Source organism: Cervus elaphus, chromosome 4, assembly GCF_910594005.1.
Source record: "Cervus elaphus chromosome 4, mCerEla1.1, whole genome shotgun sequence".
NCBI lineage: Eukaryota > Metazoa > Chordata > Mammalia > Artiodactyla > Cervidae > Cervus > Cervus elaphus.
In genome coordinates this window covers 63,148,568-63,174,327 of record NC_057818.1, presented here as the reverse complement: position 1 = coordinate 63,174,327, position 25,760 = coordinate 63,148,568, and the positions used below count along the sequence as shown (strand labels likewise).

Genomic DNA, 25,760 nt, shown 5'->3' with positions numbered 1-25,760 from the left:
TGAAGGGGAGCTTGTGAAGTAGCCCTGGGGTTCAGTAAGACTGCTGGTCTAAGGAAAGTGGTCTTCCGGTGCAAGTGCTCACAGGACTGGTTGGTGTGAGTTCAAGGACCTGCAGGCTGCCTGCTCCCCAGACAGATGCTGAGGCAGCAACAGCACGGAGCCGTTCAGGGGAGCTCTCAACATTACTCTGTATGATCCTTCTTATTAGAACCATCACAATGTCCCTGCGGTTAAAGAGGGGAAAAGTACAATGGAGAAATGATGGGAAATACATGATCTAATGATTTGAAACTTAAGGGCAGGAAGGAAACTAATTATTACAGACTTCACCCATCTATGCTACCGAAGAGTTTCTCGTTAGGTATTCTTTCCTGCAACCTTCAATTGCTAGGCTAACACTTCATTCATTACATACCAACATTTACACAAGAAACCATTCAGTTTTATTGATTAATATGTATGCTTATCACACACAGAATAAAACCTTTTACACTCCGCTATGAAACTTTGCTTAAAATATAGATTATAAGCATAAACAATGATAATCGTTCCCCTGATACAATGATCTGAGAACTACGATTTCTATGTTTACAAAAGGGAGGCTATTCATTTAAGAAAACGTACACTAATTACATGACTTCTCTGGGAAGGGTTTTCCGTACATTTCTAGGGTAGCAGAGATGTCTTTAATTGAAACATGTCAGCTGATATTCATGACTTCTGTTCATATTATAAAATACATCAAGATTTTAGTGAACTGTCATTATATTTTACTTTAAAAGCAAGTGATGTAACTATTGAAAATGGACATCTTACTTTAATCTGTGGAATTATTCCATGAACACTTACACCACGGTGACTTAGAGGGATGTGTGACATGAATGACAAACACCACCATTTAAATGTTCACTGTACGTGTTACATTCCTGTGTCCTTAATCTTATAATGGAGAAAACTGTAAATGTTTTCTTCCCTAGATAGAAGGGCTTCTCTCATCTTTGAGGTAGCAACCATCAAAAACATAACTTTGCATGCACACTAGAAATGAAGTGTAGCATGGAGTAATTTGAGAATTCAGTTACATTCATTTTGGTTTTCAAATAATCACAAATCATGTCAATATCAACAAACATACATAGCTAGTAACTGTACATGACTAAACATCACCTCTTCATCTCGTGATCCATACTAACATATCAATTTTCTGTCTATTTTAACTATGAATCACTATCTACAATATTTCTCCCTAAGAGAAACGTCAGAAAACAGAATTTATGAGATACTTTCTAGTATGCATTTCCTGATATTTATTTAGATTTGATTTTTTTATAAATACTTTCCTACATTTTCTTTACATCATTCCATATCTTTCTTATATAAATAAGTCTTTTGTCTCCTGAATTGTATGTTCAGGACAAACCTCTTCCATGTCTTACTTCATTACTAGGGTTTCCCTCCAGGACATGCTCTCTGATGTCCAGTGAGGTGAGAGAGCTGATTAAAGCCTTTACAGGTTTCCTTACATTTATGAGATTTCCTTCAGTATGAATTATCTGATGGTAAGGAAGACCAATGTGCTGGGTTAAAGTCTTTGTCACAATCCTTACATTTATAAGAATTCTCTTCAGTATGAATTCGCTCGTGTTTAGTAAGCGTTCCATAGTGACTGAAAACTTTTCCACATTCTCTATATTATTAAGGTTTCTCTCCAGTATGAATTCTCTGATGGCAAGTAAGACCTGAGTTCCGGCTAAAGCCTTTGCCACAATCCTTACATTTATAAGGCTTCTCTCCAGTATGAACTCTCTGATGGCAAGTAAGACCTGAGTTCCGGCTAAAGCCTTTGCCACAATCCTTACATTTATAAGGCTTCTCTCCAGTATGAGCTCTCTGATGGTAAGTAAGACCTGAGTTCCGGCTAAAGCCTTTGCCACAATCCTTACATTTATAAGGCTTCTCTCCAGTATGAACCGTCTGATGGCAAATAAGACCTGAGAGCTGGCTAAAGCCTTTGCCACAATCCTTACATTTATAAGGCTTCTCTCCAGTATGAACCCTCTGATGGCAAATAAGACCTGAGAGCTGGCTAAAGCCTTTGCCACAATCCTTACATTTATAAGGCTTCTCTCCAGTATGAACTCTCTGATGGCAAGTAAGACCCGAGTTCCGGCTAAAGCCTTTACCACAATCTTTACATTTATAAGGCTTCTCTCCAGTATGAGCTCTCTGATGAGATATAAGGTCTGAGCCCTGCCTAAAGTCTTTGCCACAATCCTTACATTTATAACCCTTTTCTCCAGTATGAATTCGCTGGTGTTTATTACGATTTGCCTGTTGACTGAAAGCTTTTCCACATTCTTGACATGTATATGGTTTCTCTCCAGTGTGAATTCTCTGATGGCAACTAAGACCTGAGAGCTGGCTAAAGCCTTTGCCAAAATCCTTACATTTATAAGGCTTCTCTCCAGTATGAACTCTCTGATGGGACATAAGGCCTGAGCCCTGGTTAAAGTCTTTGCCACAATCCTTACATTTATAAGGCTTCTCTCCAGTATGAATTCGCTGGTGTTTACTAAGAGTTGTGTAATGACTGAAAGCTTTTCCACATTCTTGACACTTATAAGGTTTCTCTCCAGTGTGAATTCTCTGATGGCAAGTAAGATCTCTGTGTTGAATAAAGCCTTTGCCACAGTCCTTACATTTATAAGGCTTCTGGCCAATATGGATTCGCTGATGTTGACTAAGTTTTGAACTCTGATTAAACGCTTTGTCACATTCTGTACCTTTGAAAGTGTTCCATCCTGTATGAATTTCCCTATGTTTACATAGGTTGAGTATGTTAGCAAAGACTTTCTCACATTTCTTACACTTGTAGTTTTTCTGTGGATTCTGAATACTCTGCTGTTGAATAAGTTCTGAAGACTGATTAGACACATCATATTCACTACAATTGTAAGTCTTCTCTCCAGTATCTGTACTGTTATTTAGTGAAAGACCTGATGCTCGATAAAAGATATTCCTACATGTATTACTTTTAGAATCCTTATCTGAAGATTGAGGTGTCTGATGTTTCCTAAGATCAGAGTCTTGTTCATTGTTATATCCACTGTCATTGCATGAACAGTTTCTTGCTCCATCATAAATACTATGGTAACTATTGGGGTTGGAGCTCCTACTTAAGGCCTGACTCGTGTTATTACACATGAAAAGTTGTTTTATATTAACCCTATCACGATATGTATCAAACAGTGATGGCTGAATTAAGTCTCTTCCATTATTATCAACATTACACATTTTGGATTGGAGAGAACCTGTCTGTTGGTGGAAGAATAATGACCCGCTGCTCACAGACCCCTCAAGTTGATTATATTGTGAGTTTTCTCCACCATTTGTAAACTTCTCCTTTTCAGACGTGGTTGAATGTATGTGTAATCGAAGTCTATGTTCAGAGTGGTCTGAAAAAGCATTTGGAGTAGAGAATGGATGGCCTTCCAGATTTTCCACATTTCCCCTCAGAGAACGTGTGTGTTTCAAAAACTGATGTGAGTCATTGCTTACAAAGATACACTGCGCGGCAGACGGTGATGAGTGAAACGGGTGCTTCCCCCAATTTGACTCCCAGTGCTCATTTCTTCTGGCAGTCATGTCCACAGTATGTGAAACGGTCTCAATTTCTTTATGTCCATGTAAACATCCTCTCAGTCTTTCACATACCCTTGTATGTCCCCAGTCTTTGGTTAAATGGTCATTTCCGAGGTGAGCTCTTTCATATAGGTTTGCTTTTTGCATTAAATTTTCAAACCTTGGATTCTTTGACATCAAACCATGGGTGTTGTGAGAAGACAGAGCTGAAAGATACCAAATAGAAGCTTTCTTATCTACTATTCTCAGTGAATATCCCTGAAGATTTAGAGAAAATGGGGACCCAAGGATCAAGATGCCAGAGGATTAGGCAGATTGGAGTGCATCTCTCTCCACAAATGCATCAAGAATACATCAGAGTTGGAAGAATTCTCACAGAGCCCCCTCTGAACACTAGCAAAGAACCTACACCACCTAAAAGGACAAGAAAAATTCCTGCTGAGCCAGGTAGGACCAAAAAAGGAGGAAAAGGAAGAGGAGAGCAACTGGGATGGGACATGTAAGCTTGGGGGGATCTGAAGAGATAAGAGGTGTCCACATCCGGGGGAGCCCCTCACCGGGGGAGCTCAGTTTGGACAGAAGGAGAGCCTCATTCTCTGTGGAAGAGAACATGGCAACCCGCGTGTGGCAGAGGGGAGTGAGAGCTGCAGATGGGGTGCTGACCCTGCCCTGCCCACCCAGCCTGAGAGGGTGTCCACCTCAAGGGTGTCCACCACTGCAGACAAGGGCTGGGTGCTGGAACGTGGGCTTTGGGGAGCAGACCCAGGCAGAGGACTGCGGTTGGCCATGAGGAGACATCCTGAGGGGACGGGAGGGAGGGAGGAGCTCTGCAAATGGGACGCTTGTGGAGGAAGCCTGCACCACCAAAGCGGACAGCGCCATTGTTGAGTGAGGCCCAAAGGGAAGAACCCCACCGCAGCCTCTCTCCCCCGTGCTGGCCCCTCATCCCTGGCAGTAGGGAGGACCGCCACCCGGGTGGGCTCTATTGAGGCCCAGCCACGGCCTCCCCCATGCCCCTCCTCCACCGTCAGCAGACCCCTGTGCTCTGGGGCAGCCTCTGGAGCAGACACCTGTGGGTGGGCCACATGCTCAGATGGAGCTGAAAGCACAGCTGAGCCCCAGGGTTAAGGAAGAAAAGCTGAGGTCTCTGCTCGCAGCTGCACTAACCATGCTTTTACACAGGCAACCGGCTTTGTCAGCTCAGCCCCTGCAGAGCATCTGAAGGACAAGGGGGACGCCCCGGTAACAGCAGGTGTGGCTTTAGCAACTGTAGACTTTGTGGGCTCGGACACGAGGGGATGGGGCCAGGCCGGAGTCTGAGCTGCCCCCACAGCACCACAGCACCTGGGACCTAGGCCCTGAGTTCAGGGGATCTATGCTGGTGACCCGGGGAGAACAACATCTGAGAGACCCCATGGCCGTGTGCCGGCATACCCATGCGTGAGGTGGGGCCAAGATCAGGGCCAACCAGGGTCACACGAGACTCACCCAATGGGTAAAAGAGACGCACAGAGCACATCCCAAGGGGAACATCCCCAGAGCAGCAATCCTCAGGGGCTTCTCTCCCGGGGGTGTGCTCCAATCCCACCTGCCTCCACACAGATCAGAATCACAGCGAAGAAACAGATCTGGGGGCTCTGTTCCACCAACCAGGGCGCAGACACCATAGACAGGGCGGTGACAGCCACAGAGCGATGGGGAAGCGCCCCTCAATATCCAGGGCAGGCTCGGTTACAGCAATCAAGTGCCCATCAAGGGGATCAGGGCACAAACCTCAGGACCAAACTGAGCCCCTAAAGGGCAGGCACAGGAAACAAGAGGAACTAGGATCCTGCAGCCTTCAGGGCAGAGACCACACACAGAAAACGTAATAAAACCAGGGGACAAGGAGTATGGAGCAAAGGAAGGGGCAAAATAATAAGCTACAAGAACCACTAAATGAAGCGGAGACACGCAGTCTAATGATTACCTTTTGCCCTAAGTCGTCTTAAATGGAGACACCAAACATTTTCAGAAGTACTAGGTGCCTTCAATTTCTTTAATCCACTTCTTACCACTTGTGTTCTATTGGAACACATTCTATTAGATGTTTGTATCTAAAAATCATAAATGATATTGACATACAACTAATTAGAACCTGAGGGCCATTGGAAACTCATAACAAATGAGATAATAAAGTCTTAAGCAATTAAATAAGAAGTGAGATTTTAAAAAATATGTCGGGATCACAGAGAACTCTACTCAGTTCCCTGTGGAGACCCAAATGGAAGGAAATCTAACAAAGAGCGGCTATTTATATGTATACTTCGCTCTCTTTGCTGTACAAGAGCACAACATTTTAAAACAATAAGGATTTAAATCCAATAAGGATTTAAAGGACTTAAAAGGACTTTATATGATCTAAAATGTTAATAATTTGAAACAACCATTAGAAGTATGGTGGAAAATGTTCTAAACTATTTTGCCAATTTATTTAAGAAATCTTTGAGTTAATTGAATATATTAAAGTATTTTACCATTGAAGAATTGTGGCAAATACACTCCAGATATTTAAAATGAATTCACATATAGAAATGTGAAACATTGGTGTAACTCATAGATTTGCATTTTCTCATTTTAAGGAAGTTTTGCTTTATACACTGAAATGAGTTTAAAATGTATAAGGTCATATTTGTAGCTTCTAGTGTTTTAGAAAATATAATTCAGAAAGAATATTCTGTCTCCAATATTCCTAGAGTATTGGTAGTTTGTTTACAATTCCACTCAAACACTTCTTTCTAGAGGTAGAAACAAACTTTAAAAAGAGTATCTTATATTTACTGGTCAATGGGCAGTTTTCCTAGGACCCCCAAGACATGAAAGAGCAGCCAACTCATGCAAGTTGTCACAAGCCAAGAAGAGAATTTGAATTCTCACTGTGGATGAGAAAAGTAATCATGGAGCTGAATTCATGAATGATTGAGAGGCAGAAGGAGCCAGGCAATGTCTGTCTATGACAGCAACAGAAATGAACCCAGAGTTGTCCAAAATCATTTCCATTGGAGCACGTCTTCCCAAGCCACAGGACAAAGGCTGACTTCCTCACTGCTCCTTGGACCTCTCACCTGAGTCATCAGCTCCATCCATTCACACCTACCTGGGTATGAGGCTGTTGTGTCCGTTCTCCTTACATCCCAGGGATTCTTCATTTGCTCCAGAAAGGTGACCAGGTCCGGCTTTGAGACCACAAGACCTGTTCATCAGAGAAAGGAATATTTGCTTTGCTAGAGATTCATAAGTTTCCAACCCAATATGTATTTGGGTGAGAAGAGAACACACGGGTGAATGTTAATACAGCCTAGAGGATGATTCCCCCAAATACTTTATTGAAAGCACCCTTACAATGCTAACAAATACATAAAAATCAGATCCTGACATTCTGGTCAAGTACTACAAGGCTAAAGTAAGTAGTGTAAATGTGATTTTAAGAGGAAGGTGTCACTATTTAATACCATGGAACTGATTCAATCACCACCACGCTAGAGTGAAGGAGGCAGATTACATCACAGAAGAAAAAGCTTAGAATCATACTGAATCACCATGAAGGCTTTCTTTCTAAACTCACAAATACCCATTTCCTGCTAGAAAGCAGGGATCTGAAGGTGTTGGTGGAAGCAGAAAATTCCAGGAGACGTTCTAGAAATGCAGGAACCAAACCCAGTGGTGGAAAAGGGATTCTGGAAGGCACTTCTCCTCACCCAAGGAGGCCAGGTTCCCGTAGGTCTCTAACATCACATCCCTGTACAAGTCCCGCTGACCGAGGTCCAGGCATTCCCACTCCTCTTGAGTGAAGTCTATGGCCACATCCTGGAACATCAGCCACCCCTGAAATACAAATTACACATGCATGTACTTTGGGGTCACAAGAGTCAGACACAACTGAGATCGCAAAGAGTCAGACAGGACTGATGACTGAATGACTGAACTGACTGACTGACTGACTGTCATATGGCCAAGAGAAGACTTCCTAACCTGACCCTAAACGAAAGCAGTAATTTCAGAGAACTGATTTTGATTTAGTGTAGTTTCTGATATCACACAGTAACATTTTCTACCACATTTTTAACCCCAAGAAAAGAGGATATGATTCACAAGAAACTATTCTGATGTGGAAGACAAATTATAATGTATTCAGATCAACACTGGCATATTTATTTTTGAGTGTTGTACTCGTGTGACCCAGGATAAATTGGCTACCAAAAACCAGGAAACATTTTTAAGAAGCGGATTCTGATCCAAGAGTTCTAGAGTGGAGAAATTGTGCCACATTTTTACCAAGCTTATTTGAACTAGTAATATTGCAAATTCTGCTCCACAAATGACCATTCTGAACAGCAATGAAGGAGAATAGTAGGGAAGAATTCACACTTAAATCTGAACTTTAAGTCTTTTACAAATTTTACAGGTCTTATAGGATAGTAACCTTGCAGCAAGAATCATTTTAACTATTTAGTATATACTGTATATCTTTCTGACAGTTTTTACAGAATCTTGAATGTGCGAGAGAAATAATAGCTCCTCTGTTATTCTCCAGGCAAGGATACTAGAGTAGGTACCTATTCCCTCCTTCTGGAAATCTTAAAAAAATAGATAAAAAAAACAGTGATCAAATCATGTTAACAGGTTTGTGGACACAGACATATACTATAATGGGACTATATACTTATTAATAGTTAATAGGGAAAAGTTGTCATGTCAATAAAATCAAATTTTTTAACTTATTAAAAATGTACATAAATATAATGGGATGATATTATTTTTATTTCTTTAAATAAACTATATTACAGACATACAGAATGATGTAACATAAAGTAAAGCTCTGGTTCTGAATTTTTCAACTTCCTGAAAATCTATATCATTTCCAAAGAGCTATAGTTCAAATTTTAATACAGTTGAACATAGATTAACACTAAAAAGATTCTTATAAACATTTTGGAAAATACAAAAATGTGATGAGACTCTGCGATGTGAGCATGGAGTGTACCTGGAAATGATCAGACCTGGGCTGGGGTGACAAAAATCCCCCAAACCCAGCATCTCTACTAAACACAGTCATCTTCCAAAGCAAAGAGAAACTTAAGAGCATATGGGATTCCCCCATTAACTGTGATAGTTTAGGCACATCCCTCACTTTTTTTCCCCAAGACACTTGTTAAAGACAAAAGGAAAATACATGAGCTGTGTAGCATGGGAATCTCACAGAAGTACCTAAACCAGTGACCATCAGAGTGATGGGGTTAGAAGAACATGGAAGAATGCATTACCACTGCATGGGTATTTTGGCAATATTATGGAAACCATGATCTGAATCCATCATTAAAAAATGTTAGTTTTAAGCAAATTTCACTTCATATATACCTCTCGTGTCAGGTAGCCTAATACCACATTTAATTAGTAAGTCTTTCTTATTGACACAGAGGAAGAGGATAGTCTCAACTACACTTTTTTTATTTGTGAAAAAAATCTGAACCACTGAGTCCACTCTGTTTCCAAAGACATTGCCTTTTGCTCCTATTCCAAAGACCTGAAGTTGCATCCAGATATAAACTCATCATGGCATTTCCCCTACTTCCCTAGGATCCCAACACAGAACAGCATTCCACTGGGAATCCCTTATACCAGTGCCTCCCCGTGTTGGCCTTTCACAAAGGGAATATGTTCAACATTGAAACTGACGGTACAATGTTGAGGATTCACCATGCTTTATAGAAAGCCAGGATACATACATTGGATAACAGGCTCTGGGACATAAGGAAGAAACTGTCTAAAGAGCCAGTCTCCTCTAACACAAGAAAAACTGGAAAAAAATAAGCAGTTGGCAACAAACACCCTAGGTAGAAAACTTAGAAGCAGAGAATTGAAGGTTTGCAGATGTTCAGACCAGGCATTTCAGGAGGAAAAGCAGACACAGCCCCAGACCCGGGACAGGACATTTACCTGAGAAGCTGCCATTTCCTCCTCTTCTTCCTCCAGCTCTGTGTCTCCTCTGGGGATTTTTATCACAAACTCACATCTGGGTGTTAAGTAGATAACTTTAAAGGCATCCACACAACTCTTGAATCTGCAACTGATGCAATGATCGAGAAGAAATAGTTTTCTTGTTTCCCTTGGCCGTTTTCAGAGCTCCTTTGTTACTTTCTCCTTCCTGGTCTGCAGCGGATAATCCAGACTAACCTGATATGCTAATCACATCCTGTGTTTGGTGTTCACCTTTCCTGCCTTCTCTATGCAGACCACCCCTGCGAGTTCTTCTCCTTTCTTTCTGCCTTACAGAGTGCAGGCCACAGTACAATTTCCAAGACATAATAGACAGAACTACCAGGTTACCTGACCCAGCCTGTGAGGGTTTTTGAGACAATGTAAGAGGGAGACCCAGGTCCAAGATCCAAGAGCTGCAGCTCAGCACCTCTGTGACCTCAGGAAGGGAGCATTTAGGGTGGGAACTTCTAGAAACAAAGAATGTCAGCCTGATTGTTTGGGGAGGGGCTCCTTCTAGGATGGGTGTGGCCCTCCAAGACCTGGTATCTGTGCCCACGAACTATTTATTGCCAAATTCACACTGAAATGCAAGAAAGAAGAGGAAACCACTAATCCATTCAGTTCAGTTCAGTCACTCAGTCATGTCCGACTCTTTGCCACCCCATAAACCGCAACACGCCAGGCCTCCCAGTCCATCAACGACTCGCGGAGTATACCAAAATCCACGTCCATTGAGTCGATGATGCCATCCGACCATCTCATCCTCTGTCGTCCCCTTCTCCTCCTGCCCTCAATCTTTCCCAGCATAAGGGTTTTTTCCAATGAGTCAGCTCTTCACATCAGGTGGCCAGAGTATTGGAGTTTCAGCTTCAACATCAGTCCTTCTGTTGCAGGAAGGGGGACCCCTTCCAGGGCCCCAAATTGGGCTCTTGTCTAACACTTGGAAATGAATTGTCCGAGGAGACACATGCTGACAAAGCAAGAGACTTTTTTGGGAAAGGGCACCCGGGTGGAGAGCAGTAGGTAAGGGAACCCAGCAGAACTGCTCTGTCGTGTGGCTGGCAGTCTTGGGTTTTATGGTGATGGGATTAGTTTCCGGGTGGTCTTTAGCCAATCATTCTAATTCAGAGTCTTTCCTGGTGGCATAAGCATCGCTCAGCCAAGATGGATGCTAGCAAGAGGGATTCTGGGAAGTGGACAGATACGCGGTGTCTCCTCTCGACTTTTCCCGAACTCTTCAGGCTGGTGGTGGCTTACTAGTTCCGTATTCCTTATCAGGATCTCCTGTCATAAAACAACTCATGCAAATGGTTACTATGGTGCCTGGCCAGGGTGGGCGGTTTCAATCAGTGTGCTTCCCCTAACACTTCTAATGAACACCCAGGACTGAGGTCCTTTAGGATAGACTGGCTGGATATTCTTGAAGTCCAAGGGACTCTCAAGAGTCTTCTCCAACACCACAGTTCAAAAGCATCATTTAGAAGAAGGAATTCGTAGGGCCTGGACTCCATCTCGGGCCTGTCTGTGCTGATCGTGCTCGGCCACCTCTCCAGTGGACTCTGAACTCTCTGCTTAGTGACTGTGGGAACGACAATGGAAGGATGAGACCCCTCCGGACAGGGGAACCTTGAAGATCATATCCAGGTTACTGATCACCTAAGAGAAAACAGACACTAATCACCCCTGCCTCCAGACAGTATCTATCAGAATGTAAGCACAGGCTTAAATTGGTTATTAACTGGTTGGAATGTAACCGCGGGCTTATTGATTATTAACTGTTTGAACACATAACACGTGAATGATGGGGTTATTGTGATTGTATTTACCCTTCCTTTGTAAGCATCAAGGGATTGGGGTGGTGGGTTTGGAGACGTACACATGGGATATAAAAGATTTTCACAAATGCTGATCGGGGTCCTTGGCTAAGAGGAGACTCTGCCTTGGGCCCACTGGTGTAATAAACTGCAATCCACTATCTGTATTGTCCTTCTGAGTGAGTTTGTTTCCTGGAAAGCATGGCTATAACAAATTCTTTGGTGCTCAGCTTTCTTTATACTCCAACTCTCACATTCATACATGACCACTGGAAAAACCATAGCCTTGACCAGATGGACCTTTGTTGGCAAAGTAATGTCTCTGCTTTTTAATATGCTGTCTAGGTTGGTCATAACTTTCCTTCCAAGGAGTAAGCGTCTTTTAATTTCATGGCTCCAATCACCATCTGCAGTGATTTTGGAGCCCAGAAAAATAAAGTCAGCCACTGTTTCCACCGTTTCCCCATCTATGTGGCATGATGTGATGAGACTGGATGCAATGATCTGAGTTTTCTGATTGTTGAGCTTTAAGCCAACTTTTTCACTCTCCTCTTTCATTTTCATCAAAACCATTCAGGTATTACCGAAATCAAATCCCTTATGACTATACAGTGGAAGTGAGAAATAGATTTAAGGGACTAGATCTGATAGACAGATTGCCTGATGAACTATGGACAGAGGTTTGTGACATTGTACATGAGACGGGAATCAAGACCATCCCCAAGAAAAAGAAATGCAAAAAAGCACAATGGCTGTCTGAGGAGGCCTTACAAATAGCTGTGAAAAGAAAACAAGCAAAAAGCAAAAGAGAAAAGGAAAGATAGACCTATTTGAATGCAGAGTTTGAAAGAATAGAAAGGAGAGATAAGAAAGCCTTCCTCAGCAATCAATGCAAAGAAATAAAGGAAAACAATAGAATGGAAAAGACTAGAGATCTCTTGAAGAAAATTAGAGATACCAAGGGAACATTTCAAGCAAAGACGGGCTCAATAAAGGACAGAAATGGTATCGACCTAGCAGAAGCAGAAGATATGAAGAAGAGGTGGCAAGAAAACACAGGAGAACTGTACAAAAAAGATCCTCATGACCCAGACAATCACGGTGGTGTGATCACTCACCTAGAGGCAGACATCCTGCAATGTGAAGTGGCCCTAAGCAAGCATCACTACAAACAAAGCTAGTGGGGGTGATGGAATTCCACTTGAGCTATTTCAAATCCTAAAAGATGATGCTATGAAAGTGCTGCACTCAATATGGCCCCAAATGTGGAAAACTCAGCAGAGGTGTTTTCATTCCAATTCCAAAGAGAGGCAATGCCAAAGAATGCTCAAACTATTGCACAATTGCACTCATCTCACACGCTAGTAAACTGATGCTTAAAATTCTCCAAGCTAGGCTTCAGCTATACGTGAACCATGAACTTCTGAATGTTCAAGATGGCTTTAGAAAAGGCGAAGGAATCAGCAATCAAATTGCCAACACCTGCTGAATCATCGAAAAAGCAAGAGAGTTCCAGAAAAACATCTATTTCTGCTTTCTTGACTGTACCAAAGACTTTGACTCTGTGGATCACAATAAACTGTGGACAATTCTGAAAGAGATCGGAATACCAGACCACCTGACCTGCCTCTTGAGAAACCTGTATGTAGGTCAGGAAGCAACAGTTAAAATTGGACATGGAAGAACAGACTGGTTCCAAATAGGGAAAGGAGTACGTCAAGGCTGTATATTGTCACCAGGTTTATTCAACTTATATGCAGCGTACATCATGAGAAATGCTGGGTGGGAGGAAGCACAAGCTGGAATCAAGATGCCGGGAGAAATATCAATAACCTCAGGTATGCAGATGACACCACCCTTATGGCAGAAAGCAAAGAGGAACTAAAGAAGCTCTTGATAGGGGTGCAAGAAGAAAGTGAAAAAGTTGGCTTAAAACTCAACATTCAGAAAACCAAGATCATGGCCTCCTTTCCCATCACATCATGGCAAATAGATGGATGAAAAGTGGAAACAGTGACAGTATTACCTTCATCCGGCTCCAAAATCACTGTGGATGGTTACTGTAGCCATGACATTGAAAGACACTTGCTCCTTGGAAGAGAAGCTATGAAAAACCTAGACAGCATATTAAAAAGCAGAGACATCACTTTGCCAGAAGCTATGGTTTTTCTCCTGGTCATGTATAGATGAAATAGTTAGACTATAAATAAGGCTGAGCACCAAAGAATTGATGCTTTCTAATTGTGGTGCTGGAGAAGACTTCTGAGAGTCCCTTGGACTGCAAGGACAGCAAACCAGTCAATCCTAAAGGAAATCATCCCTGAATATTCATTGGTGAGGCTGAAGCTCCAACACTTGGCCATCTGACAATGAGCCAACTCACTGGAAAACAGTCTGATGCTAGTGTTGAGTAAAAAGATGCTCAACTTGAGATTTGCAAGTTAAGTTTTATTTGGGGCAAAATGCTTCCATTGTTTCCCCATCTATTTGCCATGAAGTGATGGGACTGGATGCCATGACTTTAGGTTTCTGAATGTTGAGTTTTAAGCCAACTTTTTCACTCTTCTCTTACAGTTTCATCAAGAGGCTCTATGGTTCTTTTTCGCTTTCTTCTTGCTGAAGCTGAAACTCCAATACTTCTGCCACCTGTTGCAAACAAATGATTCATTGGAAAAGACCCTGATGCTGGGCAAGATTGAAGGCAGGATGAGATGGTTGGATGGCATCACCAAGTCGATAGATATGAGCTTGAGGAAGCTCTGGGAGTTGGTGATGGACAGGGAAGCCTGGCGTGCTGCAGTCCATGGGTCGCAAAGAGTGGGACACGACTGAGCGACTGGACTGAACTGGGGCAAAATAAGGACTGCTGCCTGGGAGGCAGAATTTCAGATAGCTCTGAGGGACTGCTCCAAAGTGGCAGTGGGGGAAGGTCAATGTATAAGGTTTTGGTGAAGGGGGAGTTCAATGCCATTAAGCACTCGTTTTACAAAAAAGTTTCTTGCTAATCTTGAGTATCTGATATAACCATGAAAGGATTCAGTGCTTCTCTAGTCATGTGATGCAAGGATTGAGATAATAAAATATGTTCCTCAGTCCAGTTCAGACGCTCAGTCATGTTCGACTCTTTGCGACCCCATGAATCGCAGCACGCCAGGCCTACCTGTCCATCAGAAACTCCTGGAGTTTACTCAAACTCATGCCCATTGAGTCGGTGACGCCATCCAGCCATCTCATCCTCTGTCGTCCCCTTCTCCTCCTGCCCCCAACCCCTCCCAGCATCAGGGCCTTTCCCAATGAGTCAACTCTTCGCATGAGGTGGCCAAAATATTGGAGTTTCAGCTTCAGCATCAGTCCTTCCAATGAACACCCAGGACTTATCTCCTTCAGGATGGACTGGTTGGATCTCCATGCAGTCCAACGGACTCTCAAGAGTCTTCTCCAACACCACAGTTCAAAAGCATCAATTTTTGGGTGCTCAGCTTTCCAACTCTCACATCCATACATGACCACTGGGAAAACAATAGCCTTGACCAGACAGACCTTTGGTGGCAAAATAATGTCTCTCCTTTTTAATATGCTATCTAGGTTGGTCATAAATTTCCTTCCAAGTAGTAAGCATCTTTTAATTTCATGGCTGCACTCACCATCTGCAGTGATTTTGTAGCCCCTCAAAAATAAAGTCTGACACTGGGGAGAAGCAAGCACAGTGATGGGTCTCTTTGGAGGAGGGGGTGAAGTGGGGAGCTTAGAGAGAAGGGGCTGACCTGGCCAGGGCCCAGTGATAATGAAATTAACACTTTTGATAAACCTGACACATAAACTGGCACATCTGGCTTTTTTTCCTGTTTTTTTGTTTTTTGTTTTCAAGTGATTTATGGACTTTCCTAGTGGTCCAGTGGCTAAAACTCTGGGCTCCCAGTGCAGGGGGTCCAGGTTCGATCCCTGCTCAGGGAACTAGATCCTGCATGCCACAGCTAAAAAATCTCACATGCCGCAAATAACACCTGGCACAATCAAATAAATGCATAAATAAGCAGACATTTAAAAAATAAAAAATGAAAGTGACTTATTTCACCAACCATTGTAGGGTCAAATAAAGCTGTCTTGACCAATGGTAGGAGGCAATTTTGTCCGTGGAGCAGTAACAGGAACAAGAATGAGATCAACTGTATTACGGGCTTCCACTTGGAGGACTTTTTTCTCCAGAGGAAGCATTGACAGAAACAATAGTAATAAACAAACTGAAACTGTCCTTAAGACCAAGAGAATGAGGAGAACTACTTGGAAAATAATCATAAGGATATGATCATTAGAACACCTTCATTTCAGATTCTCTCTTCCAGGTGAACCTTAGAGTCAAAATTTCCCACAAACTTGAAACTGTTTACCTCAGATTGGGACTTGAACCCACGAGGCTGGGACTCAAACCCAGCCAAAACCCACAGTACCTGGGTTCAGGACCTAATGAAGCTCAGGTTTCTGATGTCTCATCACAGAAAGATTTCAGCGAGAGACAAAGTGATAGGTAAGAAGTGGATTTATTCAGATTCAGAGAGAGGCACACTCCACAGACAGAGTGTGGGCCATCAAAGAGCGTGAGTGTGCCCCGAAATATGGCGTGGTTAGTTTTTATAAGCTGGGTAATTTCTTATGCTAATGAGTGGGATTGGCGTGCTGCAGTCCATGGGAAAAAAAATAAATAAATAAAGTCTGACACTGTTTCCACTGTTTCCCCATCTATTTCCCATGAAGTGATGGGACCAGATGCCATGATCTTAGTTTTCTGTATGTTGAGCTTTAAGCCAACTTTTTCACTTTCATCAGAGGCTTTATAGTTCCTCTTCACTTGCTGCCATAAGGGTGGTGTCATTTGCATATCTGAGGTTATTGATATTTCTCCTGGCAATCTTGAATCCAGCTTGTGCTTCCTCCTGCCCAGCATTTCTCATGATGTACTCTGCATATAAGTTAAATAAGCAAGGTGACAATATACAGCCTTGATGTACTCCTGTTCCTATTTGGAAGTAGTCGGTTCTTCCATGTCCAGCCCTAACTGTTGCTTCCTGACCTGCATATAGGTTTCTCCAGAGGCAGGTCAGGTGGTCTGGTATTCCCATCTCTTTCAAATTTATCTACAGTTTATTGTGATCCACACAGTCAAAGGATTTGGTATAGTCATTAATGCAGAAATAGATGTTTTTCTGGAACTCTCTTGCTTTTTCGATGATCCAGCGGGTGTTTGCAATTTGATCTCTGGTTCCTCTGCCTTTTCTAAAAGAAGATTGAACATCTGGAAGTTCACTGTTCATGTATTGCTGAAGCCTGGCTTGGAGAATTTTGAGCATTACTTTGCTACCGTGTGAAGTGAGTGCAGTTGTGCGGTAGTTTGAGCCTTCTTTGGCATTGCCTTTCTTTGGAATTGGAATGAAAACTGACCTTTTCCAGTCCTGTGGCCACTGCTGAGTGTTCCAAATGTGCTGGCATATTGAGTGCAACACTTTCACGGCATCATCTTTCAGGATTTGAAATAGCTCAACTAGATGGCCATCAGCTCCACTAGCTTTGTTCGTAGTGATGCTTTCTAAGGCCCACTTGACTTCACATTCCAGGATATCTGGCTCTAGGTGAGTGATCACACCATCATGGTTATCTGGGTCATGAAGATCTTTTTTGTACAGTTCTCCTTTGTATTCTTGCCACCTCTTCTTCATATCTTCTGCTTTTGTTAGGTCCACACCATTTCTGTCCTTTATCGAGCCCATCTTTGCATGAAATGTTCCCTCGGTATCTCTCATTTTCTTGAAGAGATCTCTAGTCTTCCCATTCTGTTGTCTTCCTATTTCTATTTCTTCCTATTTCTTTGCATTGATTGCTGAGGAAGGCTTTCTTGTCTCTCCTAGCTCTTCTTTGGAACACTGCATTCAAATGCTTATATCTTTTCTTTTCTCCTTTGCTTTTCACTTCTCTTCTTTTCACAGCTATTTGTAAGACCTCCTCAGACAGCCATTTTGCTTTCTTGCATTTCTTTTCCATGGGGATGGTCTTGCTCCCTGTCTCCTGTACAGTGTCCCGAACCTCCATCCATAGTTCATCAGGCACTCTGTCTATCAGATCTAGTCCCTTAAATCTCTTTGTCACTTCCACTGTATAATCATAAGGGATTTGATTTAGATCATACCTTAATGGTCTAGCGGTTTTCCCTACTTTCTTCAATTTAAGTCTGAATTTGGCAATAAGGAGTTCATGGTCTGAGCTACAGTCAGCTCCTGGTCTTATTTTTGTTGACTGTATAGTGTTTCTCCATCATTGGCTGCAAAGAATATAATCAATCTAATTTTGGTGTTGACCATCTGATGATGTCCACGTGTAGAATCTTCCCTTGTGTTGTTGGAAGAGGGTGTTTGCTATAACCACTGCATTCTCTGGGAAAAACTCTATTAGCCTTCGCCCTGTTTCATTCCCTACCACAAGTCCAAACTTGCCTGTTACTCCAGGTGTTTCTTGACTTCCTACTTTTGCATTCCAGTCCCCTATAATGAAAAGGACATCTTTCTTGGGTGTTAGTTCTAAAAGGTCTTGCAGGTCTTCATAGAACCGTACAACTTCATCTTCTTTAGCATTATTGTTTGGGGCACAGACTTGGATTACTGTGATATTGAATGGTTTGCCTTGGAAATGAACAGAGATCATTCTGTCATTTTTGAGATTGCATCCAAGTACTGCATTTCAGACTCTTGTTGACCATGATGGCTACTCCATTTCTTCTAAGGGATTCTTGCCCACACTAGTAGATATAATGGACATCTGATATAAATTTACCCATGACAGTCCATTTTAGTTGGCTGATTCCTAGAACGTCGACGTTCACTCTTGCCATCTCTTGTTTGACCTCTACCAATTTGCCTTGATTCATGGACCTAACATTCCAGGTTCCTATGCAATATTGCTCTTGACAGCATCGAACCTCGCTTCTATCACCAGTCCCATCCACAACTGGGTGTTGTTTGTGCTTTGGCTCCATCCCTTCAGTCTTTCTGGAGTTATTTCTCCACTGATCTCCAGTAGCATACTAGGCACCTACCGACCTGGGGAGTTCCTCTTTCAGTATCCTATCATTTTGCCTTTTCATACTGTTCCCCTGTTTAGTATCCTACTATCACTTAACTAGGAAGTGTTAGCATTACAGAGGACAGGATCTCCTAATTATCTTTTTATTTCTGAAACTTTTCTGAAAAATCTGGACCACTGAGTCGATTCTATTTATAAAAGCATTTTCTCAGTCCTGTTTTAAAGAGCTGAATTGCATCCAGATGTAAATTCCTCAGGGCATTTCTCCGACTTCTCTGAAGATCCCAACATCGAACTACATCCCAGTGGGAATCTCAGATACCAGTGACTCCCGATGCTGATCTCTCACAAAGGGAGTATTTTCACCAGCAGAAAGTCACTAATTCATGCTGAGAATTCATCATGCTCCATAGAAAGCTGGGATGCAGGAAACGGAGAAAAGTCTCTGGGACACAAGGGAGAAGTAATCTAAAGAGATGGTCTGCACTATTATAAGAAGAAAAGGAAAAAGTAAGTTGATAGCAAAGACCCAAGGCAGAAAAAATTGAAGTAGAGAAGTAAAGGTTTGCAGATTCTCCCCTCAGGCATTTCCTGAGCAAAAGCAGACACAGCCCCAGGCCTGGGACAGGATATTTACCTGAGAAGCTGCCATTTCGTATTCTTCTTCCTGCTCTGCATCGTGTCTGGGGATGTTATGCAGCAAACTCACACCTGCGTATTGAGAAGATACCTTCAAAGGCATCGACACAGCTCTTTAACATGCAACTAATGCACCTACAGACAGAGGACGTTGAAAACCTGAAAAGACCGACCTCTCCTGACCTCTGTCTCAGGAGAGATTCAGGAACAATCATTTCCGACCTGGAGACCAGCCTGTGAACTAATTTCTTGATTGTTCTCTCCTCAGAGAGAGCTCCTAACCCTCTGCTCACACAGACGATGTGACTTGATTGACTTCCCTGGTCCAAATCCAGCTAGACCAACCTCTCCTCAGACTGAAGCCTGGCCTCAGCTCTCTCAAATGGATCAGGAGCCACATCCTTAAGCCGGGCCTCCCCTTAGAATCCCCTGGAGCACATCTTACGAACCACACTGATGCTCCACAGGACCCATAAAGAACTCTGTGGGGAGGACGCTGGTGAAGTTACTGCTTAACACTGGTCATGTGATCTTGTGGGAAACCAGATGGAAACCACTTGGTTAAAGATTCTTGCTGAACCATTTCCATGAATACAAACCCCTCCAGGTCAGGGTCCCACTCTGAAAGATTATGAATATGCAGGTCTGAGGTGGGGACATGAAAAGAGTCTTTCCAGTGGGAACTTCTAGACACACAGAAGGCCAGCCTGACTCTCTGGGGAGGGGCTCTTTCTTGGATGGGTGCAGTTCTCCAGGGCCTGATGTCATGCCCTTAGAAGAGGGGAGGTGGGAGGTGAGTGATTGGTGGGAATTACCTGGTGACCTTGTTTTTGTGAAGGCTCTGGTCTCAGAATTCTGCAAAGATACCTCAAGCCCTTAGCTCTTTTCACTCCCTCCCAAGTCTGGGGCCACATGTTTCCACAAAATGATTTGCATTGTTATCACCTATCTGCAGGTAGGGGGCCTGCAGATTTTAGACCAGGAGTCTGAAGATGATTCCATCACAGCTTACTTTGAACATAGACCAGGAGGAGCAGAGGACAATAGGTTAAACTTATTCAAACGAAGAAACTCAGACTTCGCAATTGGTGCCCTAAATGCATATTTAGACAATCAAAAGAATGATCTGAGTTATAAAATGAGTGATATTGAAGAAAATGAACACATGAGTGTGTAGTTGTTGTTCTATTTAGTGTATGCATCTTTCTAGGGTTTTTTTTTAAATCATCTTGCTGCAGTTTGTTCTCTGCTCCATTTTTGGAGTTATATAACATTTTCTCATATCTTTAAAGGTAATGTTAATAAAATTAGAAGAAGCATATTCATTTTATAATATTATATGACTTAACTGAATATTTTAAATATTCAGTACAATACATTCAGTGTGCATGCACCGGGACCAATGACTTTTCTTTTTATTTTAGAGATTTTTTTTTTTTTTTTTCATGGATCCTTTCATTTCACAGCACCACTGATAATAAGGTGAAGAATTTTCCCTTATAGCTCATGCTCCCCAACATGGAGAGCATCTCTACTTATCTTTCCCTACTAGAGGAGACATTCGTCACCACCACTGAATGTACCAGTTAAGCGGGCCTCTGAAGTGGAACCTGGGATTCAGCAAAACCGCTGATCACAAGAAAGGCGGTCATCTACTGCAGGTGTTCAGAGGACTGGCTGGTGTGAGTTTAACACCTGCAGGCTGCCTGCTCCACACACAGAGGCTGAGGCAGCAACAGCAAGGAGCAGTTCAGGTAAGCTCTCAACAGGACTCTGCATGATCCTTCTTATTAGACCTCTCACAGTGTCCAAGTAGTTACAAAATGGGAGCGGTGGTACAACAGGGATATGGTGGAAAATATATGAAAGTGTTAAAGGTTTAAAGCCAGTAAGGAACTAATTTCTACAGATACCAGCTCTCTGTGCTACCAGATAGTTTGTTATAATCTCTTCTCTATAACTTTAAGTAAGGTGGGAGAGGTTAATGTTGGTAGTGGGTTAACATTTCATTGATCACAATCAACCAAAATATTAACACCATTCATTTTGTTTAACTCTGTGTGCTTAGTCGCTCACTTGTGTCCGAGTCTTTGTGACCCCATGGACTGTAGCCTGCCAGGCTCCTCTGTCCATGGGGATTCTCCAGGCAAAAATACTGGAGGAGGTTGCCATTTCCTTCTTCAGGGGATCTTCCCAACCCCGGAATCGAACCCAGGTTTTGCACACTGTAGGTGGATTCTTTCCTGTCTGAACCACCATGGAAGCCCATGCATGTATTAATTTCACACATATTTGACATTTCACAATTTCACACATTATAACCTTTTACAATCCACTGTGTGATCCGTAATTAAAATACAGACTACAAGCATAGAGAAAAATTTATTTTTCTGATATAATAATATGTAAATTGTGATTTATATGGTTTACACAACAGAGGATAGCAAGCATTTAGGAAACATGGCCATACACTAATTACAGGCCTTTTCTAGGAAGGGTTTCCCATACATTTCTCTTTCATCACAGAAGACATATTTCAACATTGTCAACTAATATTCATGACTTGTGTTGATGTTATGATGATACAACACTATTTTAGTGAACTGTCATTGTGCTATCTTCACAAATTAAGTGATATAACTATTGAAAATTTAGAACCAACCTCTGTTGCACTTTACATGCAAAGAGTCCATGACCACTTACGTCATGGTGACCTCTAGGGATATTTGACATCAAAGACGAACACCTGTGTTTAGATATTCATTGTACATTTTACATTCTGGTTCCATTTTGTAATGGAGAATAGATAGAAATGGTTGCAACACAATATAGAAGGGCTTCTCTTATCTCTAAAGTACAAACCATAGAAATAATCTACATTTGCATACACACTAAAAATGAAGCACAGTATGGATTTCACAGTTGAGGTACATTCATTCTCAAATAATCTCAAATCATGTCATTATAAACAGGATACATTGCTAATAATTGTAACTTTCTAACCATGAACCCTTCATCTTGTGACCCCTACGAACATATTCACTTTCTATCTGTTGTAATTTTGCATTACTCTCCATAGTAATTCTCCTTCAGAGGAAGTTCAGAAAACAGGATTGATGAAATCCTTACTAGTTTTCAGTCTCTGATATGTATTTAGATTTGTGTTTTGATGAAATACATGTGCACATATTGGTTACATTATTTCCATATGTTTCTTGTATAAACGCTCATGCTTTCTGATGTATGTTTAGGGCAAACCTCTTCCATCACTTGTTTCATTCCTAGGGCTTCTCTCCAGTGTGTGCTCTCAGGTGTTGAGTGAGATCACTGCTCTGACTAAAGGCTTTGCCACATTGCTTACATTTGTAAGGTTTCTCTCCAGTATGAATTTGCTGATGTTAAGTAAGATTTGAGTTCTGATCAAAGGCTTTGCCACACTTTCTACATTTAAAAGGTTTCTCCCCAGTATGACTTTGCTGATGTCGATTAAGATTTGAGCAATAGATAAACACTTTGCCACGTTCCTTACATTTATAAGTTTAAAGATTTCTGGCCAGTATGGATTCACTGATGGTGACTAAGATGTGAACTCTTACTAAAGGATTTGCCAACTATTGTACATTTGAAAGGCTTCCCATCTGTATGAATTATCCAATCTCTACTTAGATTGGATGAGTGAGTAAAGACTTTTATACACTTCTTACACTTGTTTTCTTTTTGTGGATTCTGAAGAGTCTGCTGTTGAATAAGTTCTGAAGACTGATTAGAAGCTTTACCATATTCACCACAACTCTAGGTCTTCTCTCCAATAGGAGTATCTTTATAGAAAGACCTGATATTTGACAAATGGAACATCATAGTTACTCAGAAATGTGCACAGTTTTATTAGGACTCTCAAGAAATGAAACAGCAACCAGATTCATGCAGGTTGTCACAAGCCAAGAAGAGCATTTTAGTTCTCACTGTGAAAGAGAAAGGTAATCACCAGATAAGATTTCATCATGGTTTAACAGGAAGAAGGCAGAAGGTGATAGCCGTCTATGACAGAAACAGAAATAAATCCAGACTTCTCCTAAATCGTTTCCAATGAAGCAGATCTTCCGAAAACACAGGACACAGAATGACTTCCTCGCTGATGCTTGGACCTCTCACCTGAGCCATCGGCTCCATCCACTGACACGTACCTGGGTACATGGCCATTGTCTCCATTCTCCTTCTATTCCTGGTATCCTTCATTTGCTCCAGAAAAGTGACCAGGTCCACCTTAGAGACCACAAGACCTGTTCATCAGAGAATGGAATATTTGTTTTGCTAGGGATTCCACTTTCCAATCTAATATGTATCCAGGTCAGAAGAGAATGCATGGTAGAATGTTTAGACAGCCTAGAAAAAGATTTCCCCAAATACTTTATTGAAAGCACCTATACAACACTAACTAATACATAAAAATCAGATCCTGACATTCTGGTCACATACTACAAGGCAAAAGTAAGTAGTGGAAATTTGATTTGAAGAGGAGGGTGACACCATTTTATATCACAGAACTTATAGAATTAGCACTTACCTAGAAGACGCAGATTACATCAAGGAAGAAAAAAAATTAAATCATCATGAAGTCTTCTTTTTAAATTCACAGCTTCCCATTTTCCAATACAAAGCAGGGATCTGAAACGCTGTTAAAAGAAGCAGACGACTCCAAGAGACATTCTAGAAATGCAGGAACCAAAACCCTGAGAGCAGATAAGAGATTCTGGAAGGAAGCTATCCTCAACCAAAGTAGCCAGGTTCCTATAGTTCTCTAACATCATGTCCCCGTACACTTCCCATTGACTGAGGTCCAGGCAACCCACTCCTCTTGAATGAAATCTATGGTCACATCCTGGAACATCAGTTGTCCTGGAAATACAGAGTACAGATGACATGTGTCCATGAGAAGACTTCCTAACGTGCCCGAAGATGACAAAAGAAGCTCACAGAACTGGTTTCGATATAGGAGAGTGTTTGATGTATACTTTTTACACAGAAATATTTCCTACCGAATTCCTAACAGAAGAAATGATGAGATATGACCCACAAACCATTTCAGAAACTATTCTGATCTGGAAGAGAAATGATAAAATAATCAGAACAACATTGTCATTTTTTTTTTTTTTTTTTGACCACACCACCTGGCTTGTGGAATCTTACTTCCCTGACCAGGGAATGAACCTGCGAACCCACAGTGAAAGCACCGAGTCCTAACCACTTGCCACCTAGGAATTCCCGGCATATTTATTTTTGAGTGTTGTATTTGTATGACACAGGATGAATTGTCTATCAAGGAAACAGACAATATTTTTAAAAAGCACACTCTGATCCAAGAGTTCTTGAGTGGGACAAATGTGCCATTTATTTTAACAAGGTTAGTTTTTTCTTAGTATTTTTAGCAAGCTTCTTTAAACTAGTAATGTTGAAAATTCTGCTCCATGAATGACCGTTTTGAACAGTAATGAAGTATGATAAGTACTTATAATAAGTACTTGTAATAGTAAGTAATGTAAGCATTCATACTGACTTTTCAATTTCAAGTGTTTTACAAATTTTACACTTCTAATAAGATAGCATCCTCAGTAGCAACAATCATTTTAACTATGTACTATATACGATATATCTTTCTGATAGCTTTTATAGAGTCTTGGATGTGCAACAGAAACAATTTAAAATCAATAATGTTGTTGTTCCACCTTTCTGCAAATATATAGCGAACATTCCTTAAACACCTTAAATTTATTTCATGTCATGTACTCTAAACTTTAACTAATAATACACAGACAAATACACAGGGACAATTCTGAAGAAAGTTCACAGAAGTTTTTCTAATTGTGAAGAAGACAAAAAACAAGAAAAAGAATTGATCAAATTATTTGAACATTTTCATGTATACATATACTAAAATGGAACTATTTATTCATTTTGCTAAAAGGAAACAATCTAAGGACATGGAAAATATGTAAGAACAATTTTCAAAGGTTGGAATAAATAAAAATATTCATGAAATGATGATGTTTTTTATATATACCCTAGGTTTCTGCCTGAACACACAGATGCACACATAAAGACACTTAAGGGAAAAGCAATCTTCCATAAGTAACAGATCTTTTGGAAGAAACTTTTTTAATCTACCTTTTTTTTAAAACTCATGTGTATTTTCGCATTTATGTTAAAAAAAAATTCTAAATTGTGCATGACTGTGTGCTAAGTCACATCATGTCCAACGCTTTTTGACCCCATTGGCTGTAGCCATGCAGACTTCTCTGTCCATGTGATTTCCCAGGCAAGAATACTGGAGTGGGTTGCCATTTCCTTCTCCAGGGGACCTTCCCAACCCAGGGATCAAACCCAGGTCTCCTGCATCGGTAGGCGGATTCTTTACCACTGAGCCACCTGGGCTCAGTGAAAACAATTTTTCCTCTTTAGTAACAGTAATTAAAAACACAATATGAGAAACAGTCTACATTTTATTAGCAAATATACGATGACATCTATTTAGAATACATTTCCAGACCTATGTGAAGAAACTGTAAATCTTTACTGAAGCAC

The 25,760-nt window shown here is 41.4% G+C and overlaps 1 pseudogene; it reads right to left on the bottom strand.

The window, feature by feature from the left end:
* Positions 1-1,289: 1,289 nt before the first annotated feature.
* LOC122692856 overlaps positions 1,290-25,760 on the bottom strand; it is a 51,858-nt pseudogene continuing 27,387 nt past the window's right edge.